This window comes from Anolis sagrei, chromosome 6 (genome assembly GCF_037176765.1).
Source record: "Anolis sagrei isolate rAnoSag1 chromosome 6, rAnoSag1.mat, whole genome shotgun sequence".
NCBI classification, from domain to species: Eukaryota; Metazoa; Chordata; class Lepidosauria; order Squamata; family Dactyloidae; genus Anolis; species Anolis sagrei.
The window spans coordinates 78,457,352-78,474,685 of record NC_090026.1 but is presented as its reverse complement, the minus strand read 5'-3'; the positions used below and the strand labels follow the sequence as shown (position 1 = coordinate 78,474,685).

The 17,334-nt window shown below is 38.0% G+C and overlaps 1 protein-coding gene across 2 annotated transcripts in view; it reads left to right on the top strand.

The window, feature by feature from the left end:
- Nucleotides 1-17,334, top strand: part of TMEM108 (transmembrane protein 108) — a 246,556-nt gene that overhangs the window by 16,184 nt on the left and 213,038 nt on the right. For both annotated transcript variants that reach the window (XM_067470209.1, XM_060781804.2), the window contains exon 2: nt 5,106-5,225. The gene's annotated coding sequence lies outside the window, so the exon portion shown is untranslated. The remainder of the gene's footprint in view (nt 1-5,105; nt 5,226-17,334) is intronic.

Sequence of the window (17,334 nt, the reverse complement as noted above, 5' to 3'; positions counted from 1 at the left end):
TTATTCATATCATGATCTGATCACCGTGCTCAATATATCTCATATGCATAGGGGTATTGGGGTAATGATACAAAAGATTTGCTAGGGTAGACCCTCTTTCACTCAGACACAGCCTCCCCCTGAATCAAAATCCTGGCTACGGGCCTGTAAGTTGGTATTTCAGAGCAATGAGGAGACGGGTGAGGATGAATTGTGCTCTCCCTCTTCTCCAATCTCCTTGGTTCTCCAGCCAACCTCACTCCAGGTGATGAGACACCAGCAGGATCCATGTCATGTCCACTGTCCACTATGATGTAAAGAATGCGAGGGGATGGTGAATACAATCCCATGTCCCCAAGGCACCTTTTAAACAGTTACTACTTCCATCTCGGAATTTGTAGCAACCTGCAACTTTCGTTAATGTGGTTCAAGGCAGAGTTAAGCAACTTTGGCCTGGATCAGCTCTGCGCATCATTTAGCCACCACGGAGCTGATTTGTTGCTAAATTTTCCGTGTAGATGTGCCCATTGTCTCCCGTGTCCTCAGATCACAAACCATACAGGCAGTTAAAAACATTTGACTTGGAAACAACTCGTAGTTACAAACAGGGGTGAGACAACAGGAAGTGAGAGAAATTTACCCCTAGGAAGGGAAATTCACTTCTGAAAAAATTATCACGGGGAAGCTTTATCACCAATCTGTGTTTCCACAAGTCATTTTTTTTCCAGAACCCAATTATCACAGGGATAGAAAGTTAGGTGAAATCTTCTGAACAGGGAATGCAGGGCCCTTCCAGACAGCGCCTATGTCCCAGGATCTGATACCAGGGTTTCTGCTTTAAACTGGATTATATGAGCCTGCACTGTTGGATATTCTGTCATAAACAGAAAACCTGGAATCATATCCTGGGATATAGGATGTGTCTGGAAAGGCCCGCAGACATCAAAATAAACACCATAGGATTGTTAACCCTTCTCTATGCTATCCAAAGCTTATATGCTTATGGCTGGTGTTACACTTAAAAAATGTACCTGTTCCGACTTATAAACACATTCAATTTAAGAACCAACCTAAAGAACCTTGTTTGTAACTTGGGGATTGCCTGTACTATACTATCAATTTCAAGAAATTGGCAATCTCATTATTTCCCCTTACTTCAAAACCAAAATAGTTGTTAAATATTATGCACAGCACTGACATTTAATATTCCCTGAATGCCCAGTTTGTATAAGTATTACATTTAGGAAAACTCGTAATGTTGAATAACCTGAAAAAAATACTGTATTCTGTGATGTCATCTGGTGTTTTGATGAGTTTAGATTGAAAAAAATTTCATGTTTTATTTTCTTTTGATTGATCTCCATATTTTAAATGAATACGTGCCTTCTCAAAATAATTAATCTTGCTGAACCACTAGAAAAACATATGGCTCCAGATGGTTTCAGACAATCTTTTTCTCTTATTTAACTCCTTTGAGTTTAGTATTTTCTTCCCCTGCCTCCCATGCATATTGTTCAACTAATCCAACGATGTGTTCCATTTTGTGGTATACCTTATACAAGCAGGCTACAAATTAGAAAAAAGATCTGGGTTTGTTACATATTATAATTGCAAAAGTTTCCTGCATCTTAGCTCAGATGTCATTCTGTGCAGATTGACTGTTTAGGTTTTGGCTGTGGTTTAGGCAGATGTAATAACTAATCCCTATCCTGAGTACCTCAAATATGGCCAAGATGAAAAAATTGTTTACTTGCTTCATGGTTAATGCGATGTATTCTTTAGGGTATTTCAAAACGATGGACCTGGTTTCAAACAGTATATTTCACAATGGCAATATTTATTTATTTATAGTAACAGAAGCAATCTGAGAGTGCAGTTGTAATGTATTTAAAAAACACAAAGTTTAAAAAACTTGGCATTGTACTAAATTTCCTTTGACCAGTAGCTGGCCACTTAGAATGCCTCTGGTGTTGCTATAAGAAGGTCCTCTACTGTGCATGTTGCATGGCCAAGACTGCATTGTAATAGGTGGTCTTTGGTTTTCTCTTCTCCACACTCGCATGTCGTGGACTCCATTTTGTGGCCCCATTTCTTAAGGTTGGCTCTCATCTCGTGGTGCCAGAGCACAGTCTGTTTAACGCCTTCCAAGTCATCCAGTCTTCTGAGTCTCTCATTCCGTATTAGCCATGGCTTGAGGTTCCGGATTTTAGCCTGCCACTTTTGGACTCTCACTTGCTGAGATGTTCCGGCAAGTATCTCAGTACATCTTACAAAACTATTTCTTGATTTAAGGCATTGGCATGCTGGTTGATATCCAAACAGGGGATGGGCCAGAGATGTCATTGCTTTAGTCCTTTCATTATTGGCTGCTGCTTCCCGGCGGGTGTCAGGTGATGCAATGCCAGCTAAACAGTATAATTTCTCCAGTGGTGCAGAACGTAGACCTCCTGTGATAATGCGGAATGTCTCATTAAGGGCCACATCCACTGTTTTAATGTGGTGAGATGTGTTCCACACTGGGCATGCATATTACAATTACACAAAATATTACATACAATCTAATGAGTTATCAATTTTATTAACTATTTTGAACCAGAAACAAATATTTAAAACCTCTACTAATCGGAGAACATTTTATTAAACTTTGTGTTGTGAGGTCATCATCTTATGAATGACTGAGGCTAGGGGTTATGTGCACTGGGAAAGACATCTAATGCTAAAACTCTATGCCCCACCCCTTCAAGTGACAAAAGTTTCTTTCAGGGGTGATTCGTGGTTGTAGAGGTCAAACTGACTAAATTGCCTGTTGAGGCAACAGGAAATACTCAAGAGCCATCAGGAATCCATTCAGATCCCTAAGTTCTCTTGGGCTATCTTAACATTGCACAGGCTGTGAGTTCCAGTGAGTCTAAACCTGATCAGGTATGGGCTCTCCATGACAACACAACTATATGAAGTCCTTCCACTTCCAGATCACTGTCAGTGCAGAAAACAAAGTCCGCAGTGTACCCAGCAACATGAAAAGAGCCAGATAGCACTTGGGACAGATCCATGGTTTTCATGACAGACATTTAGTTCTGAGGAACAATAAATGTCCATTTTTGCATTTTTCTACCATGATGACATACCTATTTTTAAAAAAATATATCTTACTTTGCCTTGTACCACTGAAATGGTCACACCATGAGTCCACCATATCCCACCAGTTCTCCATAAAACATTAATCAGCAGGCGAAACTTTGATTTTGACTATTGGGAAATTATAAATTGTAGATGGGCCCTTGTTCTGGCAGCTAGGTATTAACATTCCTTTTCCTTTTTACCAAATTGAGAGACAGGCAATCCTTTTATTGCACAGAAATGGCTCCCCCAAAAGGAAACCCAAACAGTAAAAGCTGCTACATTCAGTCTTTTTGGGAGGTGGGTTGGAATCAAAGGTAAAAAATTAAGAGTGCAGTCTCCGCATGTCTGATCAGATGTAAAACTTGCTGAATTGTTTGGAAATGTTCCCAGGTAAATGTGTGCTGAGCAATCAATGAAATGATGAAATTGTGGGTGACAGTTTTTCCTTGAATTACAGGGTCAATTTCATGAATATCAAGTCACTTCCCCTCTATAGCCCTTTGTTGAGAGGTGGCATGGTGCAATGGTTTGAGTGTTGGATTTGGATTCTGGAAGACAAAGGTTCAAATCTTAGCCCCAGAAACACACTGGATTATTTTGGGCAAGTCATAACCTCACGACCTCAGAATCGATTATGACAACCTCCTTCTGAAAAATTATGCTGAGAGAACCCTGTGATAAGTTTGCTGTAAGGTAATAATAAACTGAAAGTTAGTGAAAGACACACAGCAACTTATTTATATTGCTTTCCATTTTGTTTTCAGGTGCAAATAAAATACTGATGATGGCTATTAAAACCCTTTTATAGTATGAGGAACAGGATATTTAAAGGACTGGCTTTTGTCATCTGATCCTGCTTGCTTGCTAAAATAGTTGGCAGAGGGTCTCCTGTGTGTTCCAACTTTTCCAGAAACTTGCCTAATTGGGACTGGGGAGAGGACCTTTTCAGTAACTGCAGCAATTGAAAATAAATATAAATCTCTCCAGAGAGAGGTTTGTCTGGCCAACTCTAAAGGACTTTCATAGTCTAAATCTTCTGTGTTGGAAAGGCTTTGGACCGTAAATGGTTGCTATGATTTTGACATATGTTTTGTCCTCTTATTCCATCTGCTGTTTGGTATTTTATCCCATGGTTGCTTTACAGTATTTATTGCTGTTACAGTGCTTATTCAAATAATGAATGTATTGTTTTAAACGAGACAATAAATTGGAGTCAGTTGATAAAAAAGTCATCTGCTGCAGACCACAGATTATGAATTTAGTTTGTTTACAAATGGGAGTCTTTAAAAAAAACCATCATTCTTGGGTTGTACACTGTGACAAGGCAGAGTTTGAAAACACAAATGGAATTCTTGCATAGTTGAAATCACTGAAAAGTTAAGAAAAATGGACTGGTATGAATGATGGTAGTCTGCTTGTCCTGAATTTTTCATGAATGTAGGCATTTCAAAGAAATAGGATGAGAGTGATTTAAAAAGTTGTTCTGTTATCTATTTTTTTGTATGAAATCACACTGTTTCACTGAGGGCCCTCCCACACAGCCATATAACCCAGAATATCAAGGCAGATAATCCACAATATCTGCTTTGAATTGGATTATCTAAGTCCAAACTGTCATATAATCCTTGAGCTTGTTTGGAGGTTCTAGCAGGGGAGCACAGCTATTGTATACCCAGGACCGAAGACTGGAGACCTTGGTGCACTCCTTCTATACCTGGGATATTGTTCTCTTCCACCGAGCGTGCAGCTTCGGGAGGGACGCACATGGAGCGGTGAGGGAGTAAGGGGACACCCGCCTAGCCAGCCAGATTAGCCGAACCGACCCTGGTGCTCAATGGGGTGACAGATGTTGCAGCCAGATCGCCCTGACATCCAATCTCATCATTGCAAATGGTTGAAGAATGGAGGATGATGGAATGGAGGCTTATGGAAATATTTTTCAGTGTATTCATGTAGTGTACTCAACTATTGTGATATAAACAGGCATTCTTTTAACTTTTCAGGTGGTAATATCAAGAACAAGACAAAGAATGTTTTAAATCACCATCAAATATGGCAAAATAAAACCAATGGATTATAAGAATGAAGATGTGACTGAGAGCTTCTGTACACCTCACCACAAAGTATGTTTAAGGTCATTGTTTTTATATCTCTTGCATGTGAAGTGGGAAATACAATGGATGCTTACATTTTGAATAGAAAGTTGGATGCCGTTAAGAATATTCCAATGTAAATGTTTTGGCAGTCTTTTCAATATGTTGCAGAATGGCGCTTGCTGAAGTTTCTTGAGTAACTCTGAGTTGTGGACTGGTTGTAATTAGTTGTAAATCTAGAAAAAAATAAGCAAATTGTGTGGTGGAAGCTATTGACAGACTTGTTCCAGGGGGTCAGGGTTGGTTGAAGTACGAATCCCTGTCACTGGGTTTTCAAACTGGTCTAGTGGGACAATGAATCTGGCCATTGCTTTCTCCTGTCTGGAATGTTGGGATATTAACCTTGGAAGTAGTGATGTTTCCAAGACTTGTATGACTTGGCTTGGAAATGCAGTCTTTGAAGGCTTTGGACGCTCTGAGATCCCTCAGAGGTGAGAAAAGCGGTATTTAAATGCAGTAAACAACAGCAATGTGAACATTATGACCTCATATGTTTTCACCCTACCTGGATTTAAATTTGAAGTAGTTGGAAATTAAATTGCTTACCATGCATGATTTTCAATTTTGTCCTTGTTCCCTTATTATTTGATTAGGACTTTGTGCCATTGGTGGTTTAACAGGAGGCTGTTATTTCCAACCAAAGTGCCTGGTGTGCTGTTGCCACCAGGATATAGTTGATGAGCACACATATACACAAAGACAAAAAGCCATGTTAGCAAATAGAAAGGAAGGAATTTCATCAAGTAACCTAATCTACTCTCATGCACTATGTCACTGCTCCAAGCTCTGCTTCAATAATTGCTTGGTCTGGGTGTTTGCTAGGGCACTGAAACTAGCAAAGGTCCATCCACCTAATACTGTTGTCCTTGTTTCTTCACTCAAGCAGGTTAAGGACAGTGTGAGAGAATTTGCAGTTGGCATATTCTTTCTGTCTTAGATTAGCAGGGTCCATAATGGTGTCCATATCCAGCTGCCATCAAATCATGGAATGGCACTATATATCTCCCATTGGTTTAAACATGCTTCAGTATTCCTGAACTTATAAAAACCAGAGTGCATTTGAAGGAGATATATGGTCCACAAAGCGTAGATAAAGCATTTACTCTTTATACTATGGGTAGCACGATTGGAGACAATAATAAAGAAATGTTGCAGGAATAAATATAAAATGCTTTCACAAGCATCTCTTCAGAATTGTCCATTGATTTTGGACAATTTGCTTAGAGTCTTGAAGTAAGTACACTGCTTGCATTTTCCTCAAGCTGGCATGCACTCCAGCCAAATGGTTGTGTTTTAAATTCAGTTCACTGCGGAATAGATGATATTGTGCAGTTGAAACTAGCTGTTATTTCATTTCCTAGCTGAAATGTGCTTTATGCAGCCACTTAAGAATTTTGAAGAGTGGCTGCAGAAAAAATAGCCAAGGTAACGTTGGCTTTTGTTTGGGGTTTAAAAAACATTTTTATGTGTTGTGTTAGCAATGTAGGATTCAGTTTGGGGTGCTGTTTATTGGTTGATGTGTGAAGGTTGTTCCTCAGAGAACACATACTTCTGTTACTCCAAATAGCCTCAGGCAGCAAAATCTCTCTGATCAGGCCTGATTTGCCCTCATGGTCTCCTCCTGTGCTATTAATTTTCTCCTATCAATTTCTCTTGCTGTTTCTTTACTCATGGAAATCAGTCCATGAACAGCAAAAATTAATGGGTGAGATGGTTGAATGGAATAGGAGAAGATCTGTGGGACTGTATGTCCTGTTTTTCCCTTCATGCTTCAAATCATCACAATTTCTGCCATGAAGCTTTTGGGTTCAACCTTTGGTCCTCAATATAGCTGTGAGGAGAAAACAAAATAGTTAAATCCCATTGTGTTCACCGATGCCAGTCACCTGTCAATTTCTGATGATCCCACGAATTTCACTGATACTTACTCTTTAGTTTTGTGATTGTATTGTTAGTGCAGATTATTACACTTGGTCATATATATTGGATACTGTAGACTATATTTATGAGGAAGGAACTGGCAAAACTGCTACTGAATATTCCTGTCCTACGAAATCTCATGGGATAGCCCTAAGTCAACAGAAGACTTGACCTTGTGGTCCATCCTGTCCAACTCCTGCCAAGAAGCAGTCCTCTAAAAGTCCTTTGTTTTGAAAACGTGGCAACACTATCAGAAAATTAAATGGATTTGTAATATCTGGGCTAAATTGCACAAGTACAAGTTGAGTATAAGTTGAAATCAGAGAGAGCCATTTTAGCTGTGGGATTCTGGAACTTGTGACCCACCCCCCAAAACATTTTTTTCAAGCTATAATGGAAAAAAAATCAGAATAACATGCTTACCAATAACAAATCCAATGCTTCATGTCATATTTTTGTAGGCAGTCATATCCTCCTTCAGCTTTCAGTTCTGTGCCCCCCTTTCTCCTATTCTTTTATTTAAGGATTCTAATATGTCCACTTACAGATCTTGCTGACATCTTTTTTTCTGACAGTAAGTGGGCGAATAAGTATGCCACCTATCCCAAACTGATCTGTCTCCTCATTAAAGGGCAGTTTCAGAAAGTGCTAGCTATTCTGTGGACATTAGCCAGGGCATTTATAGTAATACCAGTATGTGTTTACAGAATGCACCTTGCTCAAAAGACCAGTTAGATACAGAATGTGTTCCTTACTGTGTAATTTTTCCTGGTATATGTCTTGTATTGGTTTGTTAAAAAGGCCTCATGAGATGTTACTGGATAGATTCTCCCCATAATCTATCTTCTTTATCTGTGACAGCCAGTGTCTTTGTTACCTTTTGCCACCCGCCCCTCCATCCCCAATGGTACGTTTGGTCCTTTTTCTTGCAGAATACTTTTATAAGCCATGCCTGAAGTGAAATAACTGAGATAACAAGTAAAATTTTCCACATGGTGTATGACTACTCTTTCCCTCCTGCTGCATAAGGATGTCTTAGAAAAAGTAATTAATTCTTCATGAGACAAGTGATGAAGGGTTTAGTTTCAGAACTTAGAACATTCCCAGAGCAGATGTTACCATAAAGCTGTAGCAACAAAGCGTATATGACATGAAATGTTTTGTGTTTTAACTCTTCTGTCGCTATCACTAATATGAAGCATCTTGACCTCAAAGTGCTGCTTATGTTCAGAAACTGATCAAAGCAAAGGAACTAGAGTGAAAGATCAGAGACTTCAGAATTAAATGAAAAGGTTTTTGGATGAGGATGACCTGTGGGTCACTGCTTGCTCCTTACCTGGGAATTGTTCTTTCTAAACTGCTTTATTACTGACTTTCATGTTGGGTCTGGAAGACAAATGCAGGATTTCATCCTAGGAATGTGGCTGACCCAAGACATTTTGCTGTCAGAGGTAGAATCAAAATCAAGCTATTTTGGCATCTCAGGAAGAAAATCCTTTAAAAAATCCTTTAAAAAAAACCATGATATTTTATGAGAATTACAGTTAAAAAAAGGTTTTCTCCAAACTCTGGAAAAAAATCAGAGGTTTTTTTCTTTATCTCTAGCAATAAAAATACAATATTAATATATGAAGTAATCAAATAACTGCTTGTTATTTTTTAAAGATAAATGTTTTTTCTTAGACACTTGCCTCATTTTGCTTAATTGTTGGCCTGGGAAAACTACAGACCTGCACTCTTTTGTTGTTGAATCTGCCATTTCATGACATATTACTTACAAGTAATGGCTCCTTAACTCAGAGAAATTACAGTAATTGCAAAATGAAAATGCAGACTGTGAGCTAGTTAACATGCAGTTACCGTGATGTGACCAATAATATGTCCTGCTGGTTTTCAGTCTCAGATATGGCTGACTCCTTCACCCAGCTATATTGTTGGACTACTAGGGAACTAAATGTTCTTGACAAAGGCAGGCATACTGATTGGAAGAATGAGTTATGGTGGTAAATAATATATGGCAGTCCTGGTTGATTGTCCATTTTATTCTCTAGGAAATACTGTTCTGTAGACAATACAGTCAATTATTTGAGTTTTAGTTATTCAACAATATCACAATTTCTCAATGTATTAAAACATTTTATTTGTCTGAATAATTTGGAGATAAAACTGCCATAACAACAGCAGTTGTTTTTCCTGGGCTGTTAAAGAGAAAGAACACATGTTGGATTTTAGAACAGCTGTACATTATTATCATTACTATCTGTTATTAATATACTATACATGACACTTTATTAATAAAAGAACTACAAAGCAGTTCCCTGCGCATAAGCTTACCATCTAATTGTAGGGAGACCATCTATACTTTTTAAAAAGAAAAAAAAACACCAACAGGAAAGAGTACAAAAGAGGATTTTAATTTACATAAACATTAGCATATTCTAATTTATACATATACGTTCAGATCTGAAATAAGTACTACCTCTCACCATAGTGAGGAAACACCAAATATCTTGTTTGTTTGCTCAGTTTTCTGTGCATTTGTTATCCAGTTCATAGACCCTTCTTCATGGCTTCTTGATTTCTTCTTTGGCCTCTAAGCAGTGAAGTCATTACGATACCACATAGCCCATAGCATTTTCAGAATTAACTCAGAGATGTGCATTTTCAGAAATAGCTCTGGGGTGCATGGCCGCTTGCACAACTACTTGGCCAATGGTATAAGCCAATACAACTAATAGAGGTTTTCTTTTTGCTAGTGCTGTGTTTGATTTAGCCTTTATCGTTAAATCAGTCAACCTTACAAATGTTCTCTGTAAAGTAGGAACCAGAAGAACCCAGCATGAAATATTCCAATATTATGCCCACATATGAATGAAAGGCAACTTAATGATTAGTTTGGAAGGTTGTTCAAGCATGGCTGTTCACCTTATAATCCCTCAAATGCTAAGAGATTCTGACTTCCAGCTGCCAGGCCAGTGATTGGAATTGTACTTCAGCAGCACCTGGAGAGCCACTGGTTCCCTATATTTGAATGCATAGGCAGGGCCGTAGCCAGAAAAGAAAATTCGGGGGGGGGGGTGTTGAAAATTTTGCGGGGGGGGGGGTTGAAACCTCCCTCCTAGCTCACGCTGAAGCAAAGAGCACAGCAGGGGGCAGAGCAGCTTTCAATAGCCTGCGGCTCCGCCCCTGTCAACCACCTCCACCAAGTCTGGCCTCCTTAATGAGAGCATTCAACACTCCCCCTCCAAGGTTGTTTCACTACATCGGATATTGCTGCAAGTAATGACAGTGTAAATAAATTGTCAATATTTGCTTGAGATAGTGCTTGCAGTTCTGGAGGGACTCTTAATTTTTTTGCATCTCATAGACTTAGCATGGGGATTTGGGTAATCATTTAAAATTCATGAGTAAACCAGTTTTTTTTTTAACATGAATTTTTTGGGGGGGGGGTGTTGAACCCTTACCCCCCCCCCCCCCCCGGCTACAGGCCTGTGCATAGGTGACACAATCCTAGCCTCTTCTAAATTATCTGTTGTTGCTGTTTCTGATTTATGGCAATCCTAATGTCACTTTTTCTTGTCAATATTTCTTCAGGGAGGTTTTGCCTTTGCCTAAAGCTGAGAGAGCATGACTTGCCCATGATCTCCAGAGTCATAGTCCAATTCACAAATCACTATACTTACTGCCCTCACTGTAAAAGAACTAATCTCAGTTTTTTCTCATGTGTTATAATGTAAAAGGTAAGAGAGTTATTATCTCTAGCTATATTGACTGAACCAAGATAGTGAGAAGAACTACTGTAGATATTTGCTTTGAGATAAGACATAGATTAAATCTGCAAAGAATTAGGGAAATCTGGGTCAGAAGGAGTGATTGTTGCAGTAGTGTTCATCTTGTTACAATGGAGTGCTTAGGATAAACTTTTCAACATTTCTATCTGCCTATAAAAATGGGCTATAGCTAGAACAATGTCATTGTATCCTTATCTTTAATAGTCATACTTATGTTAAAAGAATGATACTAATTGGTGTATGCATGCTGTGGCACACAAATTTTTAACTGTATGCCACTAGTAATATAAAGATAATCCATATATCTCCAATAATCATCTCTTTTCTCTCTCCAAATTATGATTTTCTCACCATGTTATACAGAATTATTAACTTTTGCTTCTGATTAGAACTGTATGAAATGTGACCTTCTATAAAATCTAAAAATCATGAAATAAGGGCACAATCTAAGCAGAGTTAAGCACTTTTTCCCAGGTTTTCAGCAGAGGACTTGTGCACACAATAAAACAGAATCGGTAGTTGTCAAAACATATTTTTCTTCAACTAGATTTATGCTCTAAGTAAGCATTATCCTTGGGAACAAACTATCTATATGAAAGAAGTGTAACTGTTTATTCTCTAAAATATGAAAGCATTATACATGAATAATTGTTATTATTTACAAAAACATTGTATTAGCATTCTAGTTACTTTAGAAATACTGCCCCAAGGAGCCGAATGTTTTGCTTTTTCTGATCTTTTAAAACTCTGTGTCATAACAATGCAAAACTAAGTACAACCAGGGACTTTAGTTGAAGAAAGGAAATTGTAGACATAGGTACCATAAACTCTATTTTAGAATCATAGAATAATAGAGTTGGAAGAGACCACATGGGCCATCTAGTCCAACCCCCTGCCATGCAAGGAAAGCACAATCAAAGTACCCCTGACTGATTTTGGTTGAGTTCAGTGAGCTCAAGCAGGGATAGTACTTTAATAAGGTAAAATGAAGGGACGCTAGAGTGGAAAAATACCAACTAGAACTAAGAGGACCTTGAAGTGAAAATTTACTCACTAAAGCAGAGAGCTCAGACAAGGGGAACGTACAAAAGGTTTTTGCCTAGTAACAAGCAGAAAGGGGGAATGCAGGAAGAGGGAATCAGAGGAAAGGCAGACACTGATTACAGCTGGCACCAAGAAAAGAAAACAAAGGAAGAAATAGGGATGAGGCACGAAGTGGAGAAAATAGCCTGTGTGCATGCTCAAAGTTCTGACTACAAAGCTCAGCTGCATCCCAATTTTGATGTGGCACTTTTTTCCTCATTCACCCAGCAGGGTGATTTGGACAAATAAACCTGTTGAATGAACTTCTTATTTCTAGTGTCTGATTGGATAGAGACCCTGGAGGTTTGGGGCAATAGAGAAAAGAGGGCCACAGCAGTGCATTCCAACACTACCTTATATACTCATGTATTAAGTCTAGAAATTGTAGTAAAAAAAAATCAGTCCAAGAAAACTGGGTCAACTTATTCATGGGTCATTGTGAGTACTATACCTTAACTCAAGAGAATTGAGGTTGATATGATCTGTGGATAAGTGGAGGTTCCTTTATTATCCATGGGTCATATCAAAAACCATCATTTTGGCCCCACAACCTACCTTTGACTCGTACTTGAGTTTGATTTATACACGAGAATATATTGGTAGTCTTTTACTGTTAGCCAACAAACTAATGTAACACAAGTACTTCAGTCTAAATACACAGATCCTCTCCCGCAACAGCGGGACTAATTCAAGAGGCAAATGACAAGAAGCTGCCTCTCCTCCTCCATTTCATGTACCAAAACTGACTAAACATGTCTAGTAGGGTAGCATTCACAATCGCAGCAGGATGTTTTTGAGGATGTGGAAAAAGCTGCATGGTTAGCAGAAGAGACACGAATGGCCAAGGTCTTCAGGCCAGGAATAGCCAGGAGGAGAATTATCACTGCTGTTCCATAGTATCTACCAGCAGATAAAGTTGCCTCATTAATGGTACAACAGACTTTGCAAAGAATCCTCTCCATTCATTTTTTCCCCCGAGGAGGGTTCTGTTTGAAGATGGAAATTCATTGACAGTGGCAAAGAGGTCTTACTATGCAGGAATCCTTTGAGCATTTTTCAGTATCTAGGTGATCACACTGTAATTTGAAGAAAGTTCTTTTTATTAAGGAAATAAAAGGAAAGGGCACAATGTTTTGTACTTGAAACAAGTTTTTGTGCATGACTGGAGAATAGTTTTCTTTAACAAATGATTCAGACCTTTTAACAAAGCAGCTTTCTTTTACATCAAATAAATTTACAATACACATTCCAATAGATATGAAAATATATAATTTATCAGTGAAACAGATAGGGAAGTTTTTTTTATTCAACAACAGTCAACTGGTCTAATTTGCTATTCTTTTGAGCTTCAAATGAGACATTCCTTAACAAAGAGTGTTGTCCTTGTTTTATATTATCTAATTATGACTATCTTGGCAGCAGTTCATAAATTTTTTTAAATAAGTAGATTGGAATATATTGTATATTTAGCAACACATTCAAGCATTCCAGATTAGGAGCGAAAAGCAAAAATGAATAAACAATTAGCCAGGGTTAACATATTCAGAAAAAAAATGCAAGTAACAATCAAGAGATTGCATCCAATCATTTTAGGGTATCCCTCTTATGGTTCATAAGTTAATGGTTAATGACTAGATCTAGAAAGTCTTTGTCCAGTTTTAATTTTATTGTCGGAATACATTTTTGCTTCCAAATTGCAACACTGATGTATTGCTACAAAACAAATTATGTTTCCTCCAATCTCTGAAGTACAGAAGTTCTTTTAAAAGAGTATAAACCGGGCTCATCCTCCTTTAATGGGGCAGTTTAATATGCTTCAACAAGATCTACTTTTTAGAGATGATTCTACAAATAATTCATTGCCCTTTCATCATGCTTTTATTGCATCATGTGAATGAGACTATTATTTTCTGAGATTCTAAATTCAGAGGTAAATAGATAAGAACTCTTTTAACTTGTTGCTGTTGGAAATGCAATACTATTACCTATAAATATTTGAAATTACAGACTACTGTATTACATACAGGATAATTATTTAAGACAAAGTTAATTTTCCATATGCATCTTATTTCCTTGTAGATCCTCCCTTGTGGGGAGAGAATGCATTTCTCAGTCATAATTCTTTTCTTGCTACGTGTCTCAGGCACACATGAAATGATGGCACCATCGTGGTTTCTGACTAACCCACCTAAGGCATTTTTCTGTCCAGGATAAAGCAACAAATACTATTCACCAACCACTCATTTCAAGGCACATAATACCTGAAGCCAGCTAAATTAATTTCTTCCTCAGCAGAAAATCCCACAAACATTTCTCCCAATCTTTGACAGTGACAATATAATAGAAATTTCTGTGGTTTTTTTAAAAAAAAAACTGATTTTTTTATCTACTTGGGAAATATTCAGTAGGATTCACATTCCCCCCATAACTGAAATATAGAAAACGTGAAAGTGCTGAATATTACATTTAGACATCAGCGGTTTAAGAACAGTAGCAAATTAACATGTTGATACCATAGTATTGGAAGACAGTATGAATACATTTTACTTTGGAAGGATTTCAGCCATAAGAAAACAAAGGTGGAAGTGAGTAGTAAAAGATTAAACTAAGGAGAATTTTAAAAAATACTCCAATAAAATGTTTATAGCATTTGTTTTTTTAACACCAAATATGGTTAAATTATACTCATTCTTTTTTATTTTGAGTATGGTATAGCCTATGAAAGTGGACGGGAGACTTGAAGGTATGCCACATACACATATCTCTGATGGATAGTTCGCCAATGTCAGATATCCGGATATTGGTTTACAGAATGATTACACATTTATGTTGCTTGCCTGGAATGTGAAAGCAATAGCTCTTCTTCCTCCCTTTAATGATTTCCCTGAATTTGTTCTCTCCTGTGAGTGACCACATGAAGGTTACACTATTGTGGACTCAAAATATGAGCTATCAGGTTTTAATCTGCAGTCAGTGTACTGCTAGATAAAATACCAATTTCCAAAGCTGCTGTGACTTAAAAAAACCCAAATAAATGCTGGAGTCAGCACTGAAGATTATTGTTCTTTGCTCTTCTGTCACCCCCCGTACCCAAAATAATGCAGGTAGCTTTGATGACATCAAATATTTCCTTTGCAAACTACATTTTAAGAGATGCTCAATTGCTATTTATGAATGTATGTTGCATATTTTCTAGGACTTAGTATTCAGAAGCAGTTTCTGTCAGAAAAAGAAACTTCTAAACTAGGAATCCTGTTCATATCCTATTGCTCAGGTTTCTGTCCACCTCTGCAGTCTAGGTAGGATTTTTGCTCTAACCTGTAGCAGGACACCTAGTCTAAGTTTTGGGCATCAAGAGCCATCACATCCTCAGCCTCAAATGCAAGTGTTTGTATTTAGACTTAGAATGCATTCATACTGCACAATTATAGCACTTTGATACTACTTATACTCCATGCTGAGATTTGAAATGTGGTAAAGTACTTCAAATTCTCTTGTGGTCTCTCTGGAATTACAACATTAGTGCTCTCAAAACAGCTTAAACCCCATAATTCCACATGTTGGAGCCATAGCTATTAAAGTGATACTCAGACGTGTTACATTTGTAGTATGGCTTTGGAGTACAGGGATTGAAATCAAGGCGACAAGCAAATAATGGATTGCTTAAATCTCACTGACTATGGTGAATTAATTCTATTGAATCCAACTTGGAGTTGCCAGCCAGGAATGTAACAGCTTAATTAAACACTTTTCATAAAATGTGTTAAAGGTGATGCACCTCTTTGGCCTAAATTCAGTTATTAATCCCTATACCCATTGAATCAATTGCTGAATAGTAACCACAGAACTTATGTAAATCCCTTTGATGCAATTAATTTCTTCAGATGATAACTAGGAATTGAATTTAGGCCATTGTTTCCAAGGAAAAATAGTTTTCATCTAAATAATTACAAAGAGAGGTTTTGAGCTATTACATGAGAACTCTGTTCAGACTAGACTTCTGTTTCTATTAGGAAAGCGAGGGGACAAAATGAAAGAGGTGAACACTACAAGGTGACTGAGACTAACTCTGCAGTTATTTTTAGCTTGGCTTTAAAAAACAAAACAAAAGAAAACTCTTTATAATTCAAGACTGACATGATGAAACTGGTGATGAAGCAAAACTCTGAACCAACTAAATCTGTGTAAAATAGAGCACTTTAAAACACACACACGCACACACATATATACACAGTCTTGTGCCTCAGTGACTACAGGCAATAGCAACACACCTCCCAATTTCAAACAAAGGAGTGAATGCCAGAAAGGAAGACATTCATTGTGTTAAAATAAGAGCTTTTTTCCAGCATGGCTCTGGGATGCGAGATGCAGATTACATCTATCTATATAAATAAAAATGTAATGTTCATTTGTGGGATTAACAGAACTCAAAAACCACTGGACGAATTGACACCAAATATGGACACAAGACACCTAACAACCCAATGTATGTCCTTCACTAAAAAAAAAATATGATTTTGTCATTTGGGAGTTGTTGTTGCTGGGATTTATAGTTCACCTACAACCAAAGAGCATTCTGAACCCCACCAACGATGAAATTGAACCAAACTTGGCACACAGTTCTCCCATGACCAACAGAAAATACTGGAAGGGTTTGGTGGGCAGTGTCCTTTGGTTTTGGAGTTCACCTACATCCAGAGAGCACTGTGGATTCAATGACGGATCGGGACAAAACTCTACACGAATACTCAATATGACTAAATGTGAACACTGGTGGAGTTTTGGGAAAATAGATTCTTGACATTTGGAATTTGTAGTTGCTGGGATTTGTAATTCACCTACAATCACAGAGCATTCTGAATGCCACCAACGATGGAATTGGGCCAAATCTCCCACACAGAACCCCCATGACCACCAGAGTGGGCTATAGCAATGTGTGGCAGGGGACGGCTAGCTACTTATAAATCTTAACTCTTTATTCATCACAATACGGTTTACTATACTTAGTTGTTAATATTAATAGTGATTGGATTTACTTAACCATATTATGCTTGTGTATAAGTCAACGGCAGGTTTGGGGGCAAAAATTATTGGTTTTTCATGTGGTCCATGTAAGTTGAAGGTCATTCCATGGAGAGGAGAATGCAGTATTGCCACCTCAGGGGCCAGCTGCCCTTGGCCACCATAAAGGCATGAAGTGATGTCATGGTAGAGACAGTTAGGTGGGTTCAGTACATCTTTTAGATTATTCCACAATGAACAAAATTCTCACCTTTGATGAAAGG